The sequence below is a fragment of the Caretta caretta genome, chromosome 7 (assembly GCF_965140235.1).
Source record: "Caretta caretta isolate rCarCar2 chromosome 7, rCarCar1.hap1, whole genome shotgun sequence".
NCBI lineage: Eukaryota > Metazoa > Chordata > Testudines > Cheloniidae > Caretta > Caretta caretta.
The window spans coordinates 100,912,522-100,930,788 of record NC_134212.1 but is presented as its reverse complement, the minus strand read 5'-3'; the positions used below and the strand labels follow the sequence as shown (position 1 = coordinate 100,930,788).

Here is an 18,267-nt window from a genome sequence, read left to right as displayed (position 1 = left end):
TATAAATGGCCTGACAAGTGTTTTTTTCCCCCTATAAGTCTTTGTTTATTTTTCTATCTTGGAAATATCCTGAATGTCAATTTGTCCTGATTTTTCTTGGTGATCTCAGAGCATGTTATAACTGAAGGGTTGGGGTGTTGACTCTTTAGCAAAGGTGTCTAAAATCCAAAATGTTAACTGGTCAGTGAAGTTTAAAAGTTACAAACAAAAAATAGAGTTTTAGACAGTCTGACTAAAAATCATTTCCCATCCCAAGTGCTCAGCATTCATTACCTTGACTTTTGTGGTGTCTCATTTCACTAATTCTCCAATCACCAGATTTTCTGAGGCTAGATAGTATTTGAAAAACAAGAAGGAAAAAAAAAGACTTTCTGAGACTATACCAATCTTTCAAAGAAGGCTGCAAGCAATGTTCCCTCTAATTTTTTCCATCCATGTGCGGAATGAATTTTGTTATGTGCACCAATATCAAGGTCATGTGCAGATGTGCGACACCAGTAGAAACAAAAAACCAAGATATAATATTTTTTTTAAAAGTTACCATATGGACAATTACTCCAGCCAGGACAGGTTAGGCATCTTAGAACTCACTAAGCAAAGAATAAAATTTAGGCATAAGAGAGAAATAAAATTATGAAATACATAGGCCAGTCAAAAAACTAAAATAACAGCACTTTGAAAGAATAAAATTACAGAGAATATATGTGCCTTGCAGGAAATACCAAGAAGTAATAACAACTAAAATAACACAAGTATGTGTTGGGAGGTGAGAGTGAAAGAGAGACTGTGTGTGTGTGTGTGTGTGTGTGTATATATATATGTATATGCTTGTGTGAGAGAGACTCTGTGTGTGACAGGGTGTGTGTGTGTGTATGTGAGAAAGACACAGAGACAGTGTGTGTGCTGGCTGCTGGGGAAGGGTAGACCGTGCACTGTCTCTTTAAGCACAGTGGCACTCACCAGGTGGCTCATTCAGACCACAGCAGCTGCCAGTAGCTCCTGTCCTGCTCCTGAGCTCTGTTCCCCCTCCCCCTCTCTGCAGAGATGGGGTATGTGGTCAGGGGGCGGGGGAAGAGAACAATCTGACATCAGTGCCCCCTATCTCCCCACTCTGTACAGCAAGCAGGAGGGTGCCAGGAGTAGCTGGCCAGGGGCTCCAAGGCAGAGGGCAGGAGCAACATGGCTGCAGAGCAGCAGAGGGTGGGGCACCTGAACACATGCCGGATGTGCACGGCTCTGCTAATCCAGTGCACGGCACTTGGTTGACTCTTGGGCAGCCGCACAGCTTAGAGGAAACACTGGCTGCAAGACCACTGTTTTCTTTTTAGATCCTTTTTAAATTAAATGGTAGGGAATTTAGAATTAATCAAAGCAATACTTCTTTACACAATGTATAGCCAACCTGTGGAATTCACTGCTACAGGAGATCATCAAGACAAATATAATTGCTCTTTTCTAAAAAGTGCTAGATAGTTTTTATGATCCCTGGGTCTGATCAGCCCCTTCTGAGGGAAAACCTGTAGGAGAGTCTAAGGAAGAGGAAATAAGTTTTAAATTAATGGAGATTTCTTCCTAATTGTTCCATCAGATGATGGGAACAGAGTCTACCCCCTAGGCTTGCCATGGAACAAGCCACAGTGTCAGCTACTAAACCCTACAGATCACCTCAGTCCATCTATGCAGAGATCCATTGTCTCCAAGACAACTCTCCTCCCTGGCCTATCCATTCACCATTCTCAAATTCCTAGTGCCCACAGAACACACTTCATGGCGTCTGAGGAAAGACGGACCTCTACCTTGCTGACAGCTGATCTTCACTTTCAACATGTCCAGCTCAGAGATCATGGGCATGTGATCAGGCCCACTGTTGTTAATAACATATGAAGCTATGCTGGGTAAAATAATCAGGGTAATGAAATTTTATGCTTCAGGCATAATAAACTGATCATCTGCAGAAACAAGAAAGGACTTTCCTCTTCACAGGCTAGCTGCGTTGTGATTTTCTTCACTTCCCTCCAAAGCCTTTATTTATTGGTCTTTATAGTGGGTGGGATACCAGCTATGTGGCCTAGGCATGGCAAATTCTGTTCCTAGAAGTAGCAAATAAAGCTACAGTACGTTTTGATTCTTTAATGAAAATATCCATAATTATTCTCTCATCTGTGAGTTAGCAAGAGAATCCAAACTTTATGAACTATGCTTTACAAAAATTAGTGATGTAATTAAAAATAGGTACTGACTACATTTCCAGATGGGGTAGAGAATGTACCTTGCAGCCTCAATGCTGAGGGAACCTGCATTGCAGGGGAAGAACAGCCTTGGAGTCTCAGCATGCGCTTCTCCCCCTCCTAGCCCAACTTTCTCTAGCGGTGTGATGCTGGCAAGTTCTTTGAAGTAGTTCCCTTTCCCCAGAGCATTACCTCTGCTGTATGCTGGGAGAGCTTAAGATAGTGCAGTGGAGAGCTTGGTATGAGTAGTGGGGAGTGCCCCATCAGCATCGTGGCCAACTTAGGGGCAAGCAAGCCCCTTTCCTTCTTGTGGATGCCATTTGTTGTCCTATGACCTCTCCCTTCCCTCTTCTGGATTAGGTTTCTTGCTATACTGGGGGAATTAAACTTTACAGGAGCAAGGAAGGAATTTTCCCCTTGTTGCCAATTAGTCTGTGTTCATGAGTTTATTCTTCCTTCTCTTCTGAGCAGCCTGGAGGCTAGTGTTAATATTGATCTGGTGATTGTAACTGTGGCTGGGTCCAACTTGGTTAAAAGGGTGTATGGACCTTGGGTAATTTGAGCATGGATCAGGAATGGGTAGAGCATCCCCTATAGATGCGGGAAGTTTATTGACCATCTCCTCCTCCTGGGTTGCCCTGGTGACTAATTAAAGAAGGGTGGACCTGTGTTGGACCGTTGTTGCCAGATAGTTTTAGTTGAGTTCTATCAATAAAGTTGTGGCCTGTTTAAACAACGTTATTATATTGCCTGTCTTCCTGCTGGGTCTGAGTCAAAGGCAAAATATAGAAATTAGTTATAGTTAGTTCTTTTTTAAATTTTGCTATTGTATCTACATAATGGGCCAAATTCTGATCTCATTTACACCAGTGTAAAAGTAAATCTGCAGTGAAGTCATTGGAGTTACACTAAAGTATATCCAGTATTAGGGAGGCCAGAATAAGGCCCAACATCTGTTGTACTAATAAATATCTTTTCCCTGGAAATTATATTGTACCTTGTTAAGTGGAAGCAGCTTCAGCATACTTATGGCTTTGTGAAGCGTCGATCTATCTATCCTGCCCATCACTGCAGTACTGAAACTCAACGCAACAAAAGAAAACTTCAGATCAATGTAATTGTTTACTTCCAAATATAAGTACACCACTGTGAAAAATTATTGTCCTAATAAGAATGACAACAGATGTACTCTCTAACCACTGTTCTACTTTGATTATTTGACCTTTTGACCTTTGGCTCCATTTAAGTGAACATTGGCTACATAATATGTTGCTTTTGTAGATGCTAGTTAGGCGGTATTATTGACTTGGAATTTATAAATATTTAATCTTCACATTAAAAATATGGGACAGAATAGCCATTAGAGTCTGAAAATAAAAAGGCTTTCTCTTTTGATCAAGATGGTAGAAGAATGTAAGACAAGATTTTTATTAAGGTAAAACAAAAATTGAAATTACTGACAGAAACAATGTAGATTTGACCTGGAGGAAGCTCAATTGTGACTGCTGAAATGTTTGTTGTAGCATCTAAAATTGTTCTTTCTGTTGTGTCTTATATTTGAACTTAGTATAGGAGCTGTGCAAAGTACAAGCAGTTCACACAAACCAAAATAGATGGTTTATTTGCCAGCTACCGTTAAGAATGGAGGAGAAAAGTTCAGCACAGGATAAAAAGCTTAAATCTTTATTTTCCACTCAGAAAGTGGAGTCCTTACATTATAAATTACTCAGTCCTTGTCCTTGGGTTGGCAGCTACTGCAAATTGGCATGAACATTACATAATCTTAAATATTGATTCTTGTTAGATAAAACCATTCTAAGGGTACCACCCTCCTCCAGCACACACACACATATACACAAAACTATCTTTGTTACATACTGCGTTGATATTGTCCTAATATTTTAGGTCAGCACAGTTCATGGGTTGTTCATATCAATACATTGATTAGTTCAATGAGAAAAAATACATTTAAAAAGCCTTCTTGAAGTGTCAGGTTTTTTTTAGTTGTGCTTTGCATTGTTTAATGAATGGTTCTGGCCAAATTCTGCATTCAGTAACATTGTTATGCATTGATTTACACCTGATTTACAGCAGTATAACAGAGCAGAGTTTGGTACTGTATGTACTGACATAGCGAACTTGCCATGGCTATGGAATTTGGACCATTAGGAGAAATGAGAAGGTATCTTGCTGGGATATTATCACACCCTGGCTTTGTTGTGACTCAGTCGTGAAGCATAAATGATGGGCCAGGCTGGGGTGTCCAACTGTGAGTTTTGGAAAAGACTGATTTTTTTTTTCCAAAGAAAAATTTTGGTAATCCGTTAGGCTATGTCACAGGGTGAACTGTGCCTTTAAGAAGGTTTCATGTCCCGTCTCTGACCTGTATCTGGTGTGCCCTCAGATCAGTAGAATTTTGGGGCTTGTAGAGCAGGGTTTATTAGAACTGTTGGGTAGAAGCAAGGCCTGATAGGGGCAGGAAGAAGTGGAATATGAGCCATTTTTTCAGGGTAGATGGAGACCTGTGGAGTGTAGGCAGCTCTCCACTGGGAGTCTGGAAGAGAATAGTAACTGACAGGGGGTTGGGGAGGGATTAATGATTTCCTGAAACTCCTGCACTACGAAATAAAACCCTCTTCTGGGGAGAGAATTAAAACATGGAACCATTGCTTGTGTGGTCTCAGAAGTTTGCCGGTTCCAAGGGCCAGAGGCAAAAGCAATAAGCTGAGTGGGAATGGACAGAGTCGTTCCTACAGTTGGTGAGCAGATGGGTCTAGGACACTGAGCCGAAGAGAAAACCAGCCTTGGAAAGATCTGGTCATGGGAACTCTGCATGAAGGGCAGGAAAACACCAATGTTTGTGGGAGGAGCACAAGCATTGATGTGGCAGTTATGGGAGTGTCCCCTACAGCTGATGAGTCAATTAACACTGAGCTGAAAGGAGAAGAGATTAGTGATTATATATCCTTGAAGGAGAAGTACCAGAAGAAACTGACAACCAAAGAAGCCAGGCAGCTGGTTCTGAAAGGAGGAGACAAGCTAGCTGAGGAGCATCAGGCCACTTTAGAAGAAAGAGATCACCTGCTCATTATGGTTACTGAGCTGGAGATTGTTGGGGCTCAGACCTCACAGTCACAAAGCAGAAGGCGTAGGTGAAGACTGAAGAACTTGCCCTGGGGTGGGAAAGGTTGTAAGGTGTGTGTGTGTGTGTTACAGTATGTAACAAGATGACTTGCCCCGTGCGCTGGAGAGCCTGTGGCTAAGCAAACCCTGATTACAGGACAAGCAACACCTGGGTTGAACCAGGCAATATCAGGATAAAAAGAGAAGGAGGGAAGCCCAGGAAACTGGAACTAGGGCTGTAGACAAACTGCAGGGAGCAAGAAGACTCCTGCAGGGCACTGAATCTGCAAACGTGCAAAAAGACGGAGAAAGCTCTTCAGGCAAGGAGGTGTGGGAGAGATATTGTAGAGGCAAAGGGCTTCCTCATTGATGGTCATGGCCTTCTGTGGGCTTCTCAAGATCACCCAGGTTTGGCAGAGGGGCCTACAGCTCATTCTATGAGGGGAAAACTACCAGAAAAATCCTGGAGGATATCTGTGAGGAGGAGAGGGGGGGAGATCTCATCAGGACCTCTATTTACTCTCTCTCTCTCTCTCTCTCTCTCTCTCTCTCTCGGTGGAATGATACGAGCCAATAAATAAGAAATAAATAAATGTGTTAGTCTGTACCAGCAAAAACAATAAGGAGTCCTTGTGGCACCTCAGAGAATAACATGACTACCACTCTGAAATATGGCTTGTGTAACTCCATTGATATCAATGACAGATATAGGCAAGACCAGAACCACACCCTTAAAGGAGCCATTTAGGCAAAGGGACAGTGGTATGAACATGTTTTTAGTGACCTTTATTGTTTCACAACACAAAATGTAAAATGATCTATTTACTGAATGGCACTAATACATGTTTACTATTTTTGGAGCAATTATAGTTTCTGTTTTGACATCTGCCAGTCACTGAAGGTAGGCTTTTTTGATATGTTTGCCATTCCATAAAGAAGTGTTTTCAGGGCATTATTTGTCTTTTAAAGTGCTGATCTGAACCTGTGTTGTTTCAGAGCGTCAGACCAGTTTCCACCTCAGGAACTGATGAGGAGTATTGGAAAGGTTACCATTAGAGGAAGTGCAGATCAGGAGTACTATAACAAATCTGGAAAAGGAGGTTCAGCCTAAACCTGTATTAAGCAGTGAGTCTGCAACTTTATATCAGCAAACTTTTACCAGTAAATATTGGTTTAGAACTGAAAACTAAAAGCCTTATGAGTAATTTCCCCATGAAAAACAATGTTCATTTCTTTTTATGTTTTGATAAACAGAACTTTTTGAAAGGTTCCAATGTACTGCAGAACTAACAACCTTTTAAGGTTCTCCCATCCATATTGACTATATGTGACACCTACTGAAAATCACAAAAGTATAGGTTAGCAGAAACAAATATAGCATTAAAACATTGTAAAGCGTTCGATAAGATGCTGTCTGCTGTATCTGTAATCTCCCTTCTTTGTACTACGGAAGAACGGAATACAAGCTGACAAATACAAGCATGTTTACAGTAACACTACTATTTAATTAAAAGTCTTGTCTGACTCAATCTCCTTTTATTCCCATCTCCTGGTACTAGTCCTTCATGCTGAATGCAGGTGGTGGCGGGAGGAGGTACCGCGGGTAATTCTTGTCTGTCATATTGTTGATTTTGCTGACCTACTGTGGTAGGCTTGATTTTCACTCAATTGTAACATAAACCAAACAAGAAACGTTCTGTGTAATAACATTCAAATTGCAATGACAGCTTTTGGGGAGCTCAGACTGATTTGGGAAATAATGTGGCAATATCACTTGAACAAGTAGTCGGTCCCTAAGTCATGCAGACATGCCATTGTGGACCAAAAAGAAAACAGAGTTTAATGAGAAATCTAGACGTTGAACAGGCCTTCAGTCCCTCGGCAACATACCCTTCTGTAAGAAAATGCAAAATCACAATATGTTTTTATCTGTCTCACTACACCCCAAGTTCCAAGCTGTGTTTTAAGAAAATGTGTCTGTCTTATAAAGATGATTATGGTATTGTTGGTCTAGTTCAACTTCCGTAGAATTCAATAGCAGGTTCCCTCCATTTATCTCCACCAATGAAGACAATATCATTCTGTTTCTTCAGCAAACATAGTGTACAGCATGTTGTGATGAATTGGCTGAGCAGTGATAGGTCAGCAGGAGGCAGTGTGGTGAATCTGCTGGGGATGACTCTGCTGTTCATTTTCTCCTCCTGCTGTGGAGTGTGATGTGATAAGTTGCCAGCAGGGGAGGTTCTGTGGCATTTAGGCATTTGGGACAAGTGGGTCACAGAGGTCTAGTGGAGCATGGGGTTGAAGGCAGGTGGTGTGTGGGTGTATTGGGATTCATCACGTTAGGGCCTCTAGAGCTTTAGCAACTGGCATTTGGCTCAGCCATATCACACCTGGCATTCTATCAGGGACATCACGACCGGCCTCCTGGAGACCCCATGAAAGATCCCCATTTACTATACAGTTTCCTGTGGCATAAAAATCTAGTGCCATTCTTCTCCCTTTGTTTCCTAACCCTGCTCCCCACACAATCAATCTGGTGGCAAACTCAGCTATGGTATTATTTTATGACCTGGATCTTCCGCTGCTTACATATATGTGCCATCGGTGTGAATTCTGCAAGCAGGAATTCAGGATTGATTTTTGGCTGTGATGAAACTGAATTTTACAGTAAATAAATTTTTCAGCAGTACCTCTGTTCCTGTTTTTCTTTTTTATATTATGCCTGTTCAAATGTTTTGAATGAATGTTATGCTCTAAAGTGTGGTCAAGAATTATACCTGTGATTAGCAGTGTAGTGGTTCTCTCATGTGAACCACCATTCAGTATGGACTAAGTGGAGACCACCAAATTCATTTTCACTTAGGATTTGAGCCACAGTTAGAGAGATGTGACTTTAATTCACTGTTCTACTTTGTTGCTTAAGTAATGCATACATTAAAGATTATAGTCTGATTTTGAACATTTTCTGTTCATCCTTCTCTAGCATTTGGTCTGCATCACATAATTCCTATTCTATGTTTACAACCCTCTTTCCCTCCCTACAGAAACCACTATTACCTCCACATCCACCCATTGCAACTACAATCTGCCTCTATCTTAATTGTATGAACTTTATCTCCAACTCCTCCTCTCATGCACAAACCACTATGTCCATCCCACAGACACTCAAATTGTCACCACCACACATGAAGAGGTAGATAGGATCTTAAGCAAAGGCTACCCGCATGGGTTATGAAATCTGAATCTAGGTAGAAGGAGGAATTAAACCTTTATGAAGGAGTTGTTTTTTTTTGCTTATGCAACCTTTCTATACACACAGCTTGTGCTGTTATACTTCTCCTTGTCCAAGAAAAGCTGGACTGAGCTCCTTCATAACTCAGTTAATGTCACTTGTGACTGTCCAACAAGTGTCTATGCAGAGTGATGTGTGGCTATGTCTATTCGTAGTAGCTTAATGCATGTCCTCCATCTACAGTACTCCTGGATCCGATCAGTGGAGTAAACAAGCAATGGAATTAGGAATTTGAAATTGAAAACTAATTATTCTGCTTGGTATCATATGGCATTTCTTACAGTGCACTGAACTAGATTTGTTCAGTAAAGTTCAAGATGAAAGGAGGGATGGCCTGGCTAGTAAAGCAATGGACAAGAACTCAGGAGATCTGGGCTCAGTTGCTGGCTCTGTCACAGACTTCCTTTGTTACCTTAGGTAAGTCACCTAAATTACCCTGTGCCTCAGTTTCCCTATCGGTAAAATGGGGATACAAATACCCTTTCTCCTACCCTTTGTCTGTCTTCTCTATTCAGATTTTAAGCTCTTTGGGTCAGGGACTGACTTTTACTAGGTATGTATGTACAGAGGCTACCACAATGGAGCCGTGATCTTCTTGGGGCCTCTATTTACTACCTGCCTTGGTGGGTTCTGCGCTTTCTGGTGGGTTTGCTTGCCTCAGAGGTTCACGGCAGTCCTCAGTTTGGCTCCTTTTGTTAGTGGCACAAACCTGCCGTTCACTTGGGTAACCTCATCACTGGCCAGCATGGGGAAAAGGAGGAGAACAATCCCCGCAGTCTCTGCTGGCCCACCTAGTGGGTCAGGGGACAGGCCAAAGACCTTCCCCTCTGGTGGGACCCACAGTCCAAATCAACTCCTCTTATATCAAATAGGGACTTGAGGGGATGGGGGAACCTGGGCCCGCCCTCTACTCTGGGTTCCAGCCCAGGGCCCTGTGGATTGCAGCTGGCTGTAGTGTCTCCTGTAACCAGGGCTGGCTCCAGGCACCAGCTCTCCAAGCAGGTGCTTGGGGCAGCAGTCCATGTCCTGCGGCAGCAATTCGGTGGCTTTTGGGCAGCAGCTCCGCCACTCTTCCAGGTGCGGCGTCAATTCAGCGGCAGCTCCCCTGCTGTTGCAGCAGCAGCAACTGCTTGGGGCAGCAAAATTGGTAGAACCGCCCCTGCCTGTAACAGCTGCGTGACAACTACAACTCCCTGGGCTACTTTCCCATGGCCTCCTCCCAACACCTTTATTCTTACCACAGGACCTTCCTCCTGATGTCTGATAACACTTGTACTTCTCAGTCCTCCAACAGTACACCTACTCACTCTCAGCTTCTTGCGTGCACCTCGCTCCCAGCTCCTCGCATGCACCTCACTAACTGAAGTGAGGTCCTTTTAAAACCAGGTGCCCTGATTAGCCTGCCTGTCCTAATTGATTCTTGTAGCTTCTTAATTGGCTCCAGGTGTCCTAATTAGCCTGCCTTAATTGATTCTAGCAACTTCCTGATTGTTCTGGAACAGCCCATTATCTTACTCAGGGGAAAGGGACCTGCTTAATCTGGGGCTAATATATCTACCTTCTATCACTCTCCTGCAGCCATCTGGCCTGAACCTGTCACATATCATAATATAAATATAAGTAAAGCGGACATTGCAGTTCAAATAAGATATACTGACAACAATTGGATTTAATAACTATCTGTGTTGCATAACAAAGTATTTAATATATAAATTTGAATGTATGAGCTGTGCTCAATTAATTCCTTATGTGAAGTATTTCCAATAAACAAACATTACCTTTATTTTATAGACTCCTCTTCCCCCTTTGACTCTGCTCTCAAATCAGAGTTCAGTTGCTTGTTATTCTCTAAGCTATTTTTATGGATTTTTGCCTTAAGAGACTGGTGGAAATCACAAGAGGCTACACGAAAGGTAGAAATTCCTGGAAGCTATAGTATAACATTTCCTTCCTATTGTATAAGTCATCTTTGGTGAATTTAACATTTGTGTGAGATCTGAAATTATTAGCACTGAATCACTATTTGATTATGGCTTAGAATGGACAGACTCAACTTAAGAAATCATTGTGCACTTAAGAAAATATCCACATTCAGAAATTCAGTGACAGCATAAAGCACAATCTCCTTCGTCTCTGTGGCACTAGCAGCTTCTCCTTTTATCCAACAGTTGTTACATTTTTATACATCTTTAAACATTGATTTAATAAATGCATTTAACTGCATCATTCCTTGTACTGTTCAACATAGCTATTGAGAACTTAGTTTAATGATGGAGCTGCATGCAGTATCTCCATGCACTGGAAAACCAGAAGTTCTCCTCATTCAAAATGAAAATAGCCAGTCCAACTGATATCTTTATTTTTAAAAAAACAACAATTTTCTAAATTTAATGCTCTCATTTTTCACAATGGTTATTTCACAGATTATTTTTCCATTCACTGACTTCCCTGCTCCCCCACAGCCACAGGTACAACAGTAAACACTACCCTCTTTTCTCACAGTAGCTCTAGTCAACATGAAGTTCCCTGGAACACAGAGTACTTGACATATTATTGTTTGTTATCCTCAGAAATAATTGTTTTTGGTGTTTTATTTGTTTATGTTGTATTCCTAGACCACTTCTTCCTACTTCTTCAGCATTTGATGAGAACAGAGACAATAAACAATTATACCTCTGAACATATGTATGATCACTGTCCAAAATGCCTGCAATATTTGTATAATTGTGGAGGACAAAGATCATTATAGAATTAATGATATTGTAATAACATTTCAGGAAGGAAAGAAGCCTTGAGGTCTATCTAAATCTGTCTAACGTTGGTACATGTAATGCATTTTTCCTCTAAGTGCTCCTGTAATACTTTTTTGAATATGTTCACAATTGCAGCTTCCACATGTTAATTAGGTCATTCCACACATTAATTACCCTCTGCAAAACAGTTTCACTTGAACTCCCTTAGTGTCCAGACTTTCCTTGCTTTGTAGCTTCCTGCCTTCTTGGTTGGGAGCTGATTACCTTCATTGGTGGTCTGCGGCATCCACTGTCTCACTACCCCAAACCTATATGCACATCCATCTTCACATCTCTTTCAATCTCACCATCTTCTAATAAACAGATTGGCTCTGTTACTTTCTCAAAGATTAGTACTAAGTGATGGGATTTCTCATGTGGGATCATGCAGTGTTCTGTGCTTCTGAAATGGGTTCTTCCCTCGTTCAGTGTGTATGTGCGGGGGAAGAGGAGATATTGTGAAACTGGTTGGCAGTGTCATTGATACCCTTATGACACTCACCTTTGTTGCCATTTCATTAGTTAGCTGTGGTCGTCATCCAGCTTTCTCTGAGTCTGGCTGAGAGTGAGGTTTGCTTAAGAACCAGCTAGTTGAGGCTCAGTCTTAATAAGCCTGTGGTGATGTTGGTGGGTTGGGAAAAATAACCAGAGGAAACAGTGAAGGGCATATCTGTTTTTTCAGCTGAACTGGTGTGCTACCTTTTGTTACTTGGGGTCTAGGACACTTCTGGGATGTCTGCCTGTGTCTGGAGCTCCAGAAAGGACAAGTAGTCAATAAAACTTTTCCCATCTTTGCTTGGCTCAGAGATGACAATCTTTCCTATCAGATGCAGATCTTGGTTCTATTATTCCTTGCTTTGTCTCCTGCAGATGAGTTTATGCTTAGCAATTTTTCACATATAGAACACTACTCCTCTAGTCCACAGATTGTAATGACTTCCATTTCATTTTCAGGTGTAATCAGAAGTGCTGACTTTAATATATACTTTCTTTTATAGTTTGGGCCTTGAGTGTTTTCGCAATCACCTCTCTCTTCATGCCCTTAACCTATCTATTGAGATCACTTGGATTTGTTCATATGAGGGTTTGAAGCAGTGATTGTACTAGATGGCCCTAAACGCTGGAATTGGATTCTTCCCTTGGTCCTACAGAACCCGAGTCTGTTAATTGTGTGCTGCTCAGCCTTATCTAAGTTTATGCAGACCATTTCTGAGGGAGTGGGTTAAGTGAGGGTGTTTAGTTAGTTTGGGGATGTTATGATAATGGTATTTCGACATTGTTGGTTTTGATCATTACTGAACTCTTTGATTGTTGAAAGAGAGATGTTGATAGACACGGAAGATAAACATTTCACATAAGTGACAGAATGTTTATCCTATGTACCTTCATTTTTATTTGGTACAAAAGGCATACTTAAAAATATTGATACCCTCATTTATTTGCTAATTGATTAGTATGGAAATTGCATTCGTCAATATTTTGGTTCTTTCTGGCCTAATTAATGTAACGCCTTTTTATGCAATTTTCCCCTGACCTGTAGGTGGAGATCATTCTCCCTTTGTTGATTACATCTCCTGGAAGGAAATTAGTTGTACTGTACATGAACACTTCACATGAACTGTGCCTTCATGACTAAGGCAAACAGTTGTGCATGACAGGGAGTGGCCATGTTGGTTCATATTTTCACACTTGGGGTGGCAGAATGACCTTGTAAGACAGCATACTTGAAAAAATGTGTTTTTATTCAAACACTATTCTTACTATGTGTTGTTGTTTTTTTAATAATACTTCTGTGGCTACCAAGCAAGCAATGCAGCAATTGCTTTCTCTATCTCGGAACTGGAAAAGCAATGGCCAGAGCCAAGCAATCACAGAATGGATTGAGAACTGCTTTGGGATGCTTGGCCTTGTTAAATACCATAGGGAAGACCTCATCCTGTACCTCCCCAGCCTTTCAAGCTGGTTTTACTGGGGGCATCAGTGCAATGGGGATAGCTATGAAAGTGATTCCAAGTGGGAGTGGAGGGGATTAAAGCCCACCTTGGAACTTGAGCAGTGATGGCCAAAGACGAGCACCCCAGGAAAATCTGATAACTGCTTTGAGATGCTAGGGGCTTGTCCATCCACACTCCCCCTCCCCCGCCACACACACACCCCAATCTGTCCCCCACAGATATGCACCCTTTCATGCATGACATCAGAATGCACCTTCTCTCTGCTGTACCCTACTGCACTAAGGGCCAAGAGCAACTGAGATTCTCCCATCCTCTCTCAATAAATTTACCCCAGCACAGCAATAAAAGGCACAAGATGGCATAAGATACAACTTTATTATGATTTTTGTATTTTACATTTTTTGTTTTTGTTTTTTTCCTTTCCCCTGCATGGAAACAGAGCACCATTTAAAATTGCCTACTGTATGTCACAGTACAGTTACAGTCTTATACAATAGTGTTTTAACTTTTAAATTTGTATTAAAGATTTTAACAAGAATATGCATTCTATCTGCCATAGTGATTTTTTTCAACTTGTTTGGGTGATTGACAAAATTTGCCATGCATCCAATTGTCAGTCTAATTGTTGTTTTGTTTTTGCTAAGAAATATATAGAAATGCAGAGGCAGCCAACTTCTCAAACTGTTAAAGAAAATGTACTAAAGACTGTCAGCTAAATCTCACGTAGTCGATAAAAGGGTAAAACTTGCATTTATAAGCACCATAATTCTACCCAGATAGCGTATGTGACCATGTAAACCCCATAACTGATTGACAAGATGCCCTTACAATATCCATAGTCACATAAACAAAAAGTAAAAATAATATAATATGACCATTCAAGAATATTTTAATTGAATAAGTCTCCAACACTGTGAAATGGGTAAGCAGTCAAAACAGCTTCAAGGTATACTATATGGTGCTGATTTAGTATTTCAGCTGGCCACATCAGAGTAGAACACTGTGAATGTAATGGGGCGTTAGATTTTCCACAAAGTAGTTTTGACTTAACTCTTAGATATGGAATGTGATAAATTGAATTTCTTATACATAAATATAGCTCTTAAAAATATGAATGAGAAAATAGACATTATGAGAAGGAATAAAGTATGACTTAAGTCATGGCATAGCCCTGAATTCCTTGAATAATTTGTTGTTCTGTGAATTTTTATTAGTAAAATCAATAAAGCACCTTTTCTTTTTGAAAATGATAACTTTTTCAAATTTTTAATTGCTTATAGGACAGTATTTACATCTCTTGTTAGTATGTTTATTTTAAAGATTGTTTGCATACTCTGATTCAAGACTCTGGTGCCTTGACTCCCCTCTCCCCCCTCCACGTAAAACTTATGGCAATACATTGTATAATGACAAGTGACCAAAAAATCAATTTGTAATCTGATTTGAGGTTTTTGATTTCCTCTGATGAGTTTAAATTTCATTAAAAGCAACCTTATTCAAACATAAAAGAAATCCTTGAAGGGTAAAACAGGGAATTGTCTCAAAGAGTATAAAGAATCCAAACTCTTTTGTGCTATTTATTCATTGCATTAATTGTGAGGTACAACATGTGGTGTCAGTTGGCAGATGTACTGTTATCAGCCCCTCTGATCAGCAAGGGGAGGTAAAAAAGCACAAGGGCTCACATTCAAAAATCGTTCTTTGGCATATTGACACTTTAGTTATCAACAACCCTTATTATCTGCTTAGAGCTAGATCGCAGCTTGCTGGTGACATAATAAGCTACAAATCACCAATGGTGCCTTTCTGCATTCTCTTAATTGTATGTATTCGCTGGAAAAAAAATATCATTGGGGCCTCTTGTCTTGATGAGAAATTGACATTTTCTGACTGATTATTTGGGAACACTATGTGAGGTAGATAAGACTTACAGTTGTTTTAAAGGAGGACAGCCATTCTTTCAGAGGCCTTTTTATTGCTCTAGTTGACCCACTTGATGAGTATGGATTTCATGAGGTCTTTTTCAGCATTTGAACTATAAAAGGTTCAGAATGACACCACCCCTTATAGACAAAAGATAACCTTGCCCTTTGAATATATTGATTCTTTATTAACTAGGCTGTTTAATGCAATGAAATGAGGCATTAGATTGAAGCCCATTTCAAGTGCTTTGAATAATCTTTAAAAGCTTGAAAGACTTTAAAAGGCTGCTCTGCAATAATTGGCATATATTTTTAGAGACTCTGTTCCTTCGTTTTGATTAAGAAATTTTTATCTTTGTATTTCTAAAATCAGTGTAAGCTGATTTAACATTTTATCACACCAGGTTACAGATACTTAGTTTGTCATAGGTGGTATATTCTCTAGCACTTGTAATTCGTAGCACAGAATTTGTTTCTTCTTTGTTTTCTTTGCATTGAATGTTAGGCTAACCGTTTAGCTACTCATTATTCAAACCTTTGAAATAAACCCAAAAGGAATAGTGCCAATAGGCATCAGGCAGACTTTCATCCCTGTAAGCCTTCTTATTTTTTGAATAAGTGGAATGCATCTGATTTAAGCCTGATTCAGAGATACTACTCAAAGTGATTGTAAACAGGTGGAAAAAAACACTATGAAATATTTGAAAGCATTTTTATATTTTCAATAATTGTTTCCTGTTTTGCACAGCAGCACAAGTAATTAAGATGACATTTGTGGGCACTAATTTAAATCCTGCTACACATATGGATTATAGAGCTTCAAGCCAAAATGTGCAAAACCAATCTTGTATTGTGAAAAAGGAACTCATAACTACTGAAATAGTGTCAAGTGCGCCAAAAAAAAAGTTACATAAGCTGAGTTTTCTGTGTGTAAATTAAAAATACAGTAAGCTGGTAGATCTCATTACATTCAGTACATTTATCTACAGATACATGCAGATGGCAGAAAATGAGGAGAGAAACAGACACACTGAACTTTGTATCATATTATATGTCGTCAATACGAAGCTCAGAATTTTGAAATCTTTATCTTTTCAATAGGCATCTTATGATGACAGAACAAAACTCGTATTACTCTATTCCTTTAATTGGCATATGCTTTCATGTTTATCTTATATGTCAGTTGTTGTTATAATTTATTGTTTGTATTGCTGTAGTGCCTGGAAGCAGGCCCCCCACACCAGTTATTCCAGAATATGCAGTATGGCCGTAGTGGACATATGCTGGTGTAAAATTGGCATAATAGAGTGGGGAATCAGGCCCTAAATTTCAGGTTCAGCTCTATCATGGTCTGATCCAAAGCCCATGGAAAAATTCTCACTGACTTCAAGGAGCTCTGAATCAGATCCATACTTGACAAAACCATTTTTTGTTGATGGTTTTCTTTACTCCTTTGTTTATCTACTTATCGGACATCACACATTGAGGGCTAAAATATTTGTGTTCAGTATTAGTTAGCAGAATCTTTGGATGTGTCATCAGTTTTCCAAAAACTAATATATGAATGTGTAATGGCAAACCTGTGATTGGAAGGTTTTGTGTTGCGTGGATTTTTAAAGAGGTATCTCATTGTTTAATTTACACAATCTGCCACTTGGCTTCTATCAGAGAATTTTAAATCACTCTATCAAAGCGGATAAGCATTACTGTCTCCATTTTACAGATAGGAGAGCTGAGGTACAGTGGTGGTTTAGCAACGTGCCCTGGCTGCATAGCTCACTATTGGCAGAGCGGGGAATAGAATCCTGGTCCCATGTCTCTTATTCCTCTGTTTCAACCACTAGGCCTCAGAGAAGCGCTGTCATGTGACTTTTTAACATTGAAAAGCTTATTTCACGGGTCACTCTTATCTTAACCAAGACACAACTGGGTAATCTGATATTTAGAAATGAAACCTCCAGTGTTGCATTTGTTTTGTGTTTTCTCAGTTTTTTTAATAATCAAACCAGATAAAATTACTAAAAGTGAAATTCACAGACAAGAAATACTTTAATTAAATATTGTGTAAAATGAACATTTTTATACAGTTAAATATCTGAAAAAATGTACAGATAAAACAATCTTATTGTAGGGTCTTTAACAGTAAAATCTACCATTCAGTGAAGCTTTCAGTTTGGAGACAATGAAGCAATGAGTGCATTGACTAATTAATCTAAAACACAAACAGACTGCATTTATGAAGAAACTTGCAAACTTACTTAACATGTACACGTGACCTCTTCTTTAGATCAAAACCTTACTTATACAAAATAAAACTGAGGCAATTCAGTTCCAAAGTGACTTCTTAGGCTTTTCCACTTAGCTAAGCCTTATTAGTTATCACAAAATAAATGTGAAGTACATTTATCATTTGTGATATACTGTATCATTCTTTTAAAATCCCTTTATAAACACTTTACTAAAATGTGCATTTTTTGTCCAGAAAGAAAAAATGGTCCCTCCTTTTTGTTTTAAACTTTAATTCTGCTGCAGTTTGCAAAGTGTTTTGCAGTGCTGCATTTGCAAAGCATTTAGTGCAAAGAAAAAAATAATCAGTCTTTCTCGATGTCTATGTATTTGGCACTAACAGGCACAATATAGTAAGGAGGTCATTCCAGTTTAAAAATTACAGTCATTGCTGTGGGTCTTACTACAAAAAAAGTTCTGTTTTTTAAAAAATCATGTATGATCCTGATTTCAGATGAAACCTTTATCTCTTAAACAGTGCAGGGTTCAAGAGTATGCAGAGTGCAGCAGAAAACAGACACATAAAGGAGTGAGATAATTGTACACCATGTTTGTGCTTTTTTTACACCATAAATCATCCAAATGAAGTAGTTATTAACAATTGTGGTGTAAGCCTGTGATAAAACAGCACAAAAGTTCTTCAAAGAAGTCCATTTTTAAGGCATC

At 39.7% G+C, this 18,267-nt stretch overlaps 1 protein-coding gene across 6 annotated transcripts in view; it reads right to left on the bottom strand.

The window, feature by feature from the left end:
- Positions 1–17,340: 17,340 nt before the first annotated feature.
- The window catches only part of EBF3 (EBF transcription factor 3), a 131,903-nt gene continuing 130,976 nt past the window's right edge, over positions 17,341–18,267 (bottom strand). For all 6 annotated transcript variants that reach the window (XM_075131001.1, XM_075131004.1, XM_075131002.1 and 3 more), the window contains exon 16: positions 17,341–18,267. This exon is cut by the window's right edge and continues 1,752 nt beyond it. The gene's annotated coding sequence lies outside the window, so the exon portion shown is untranslated.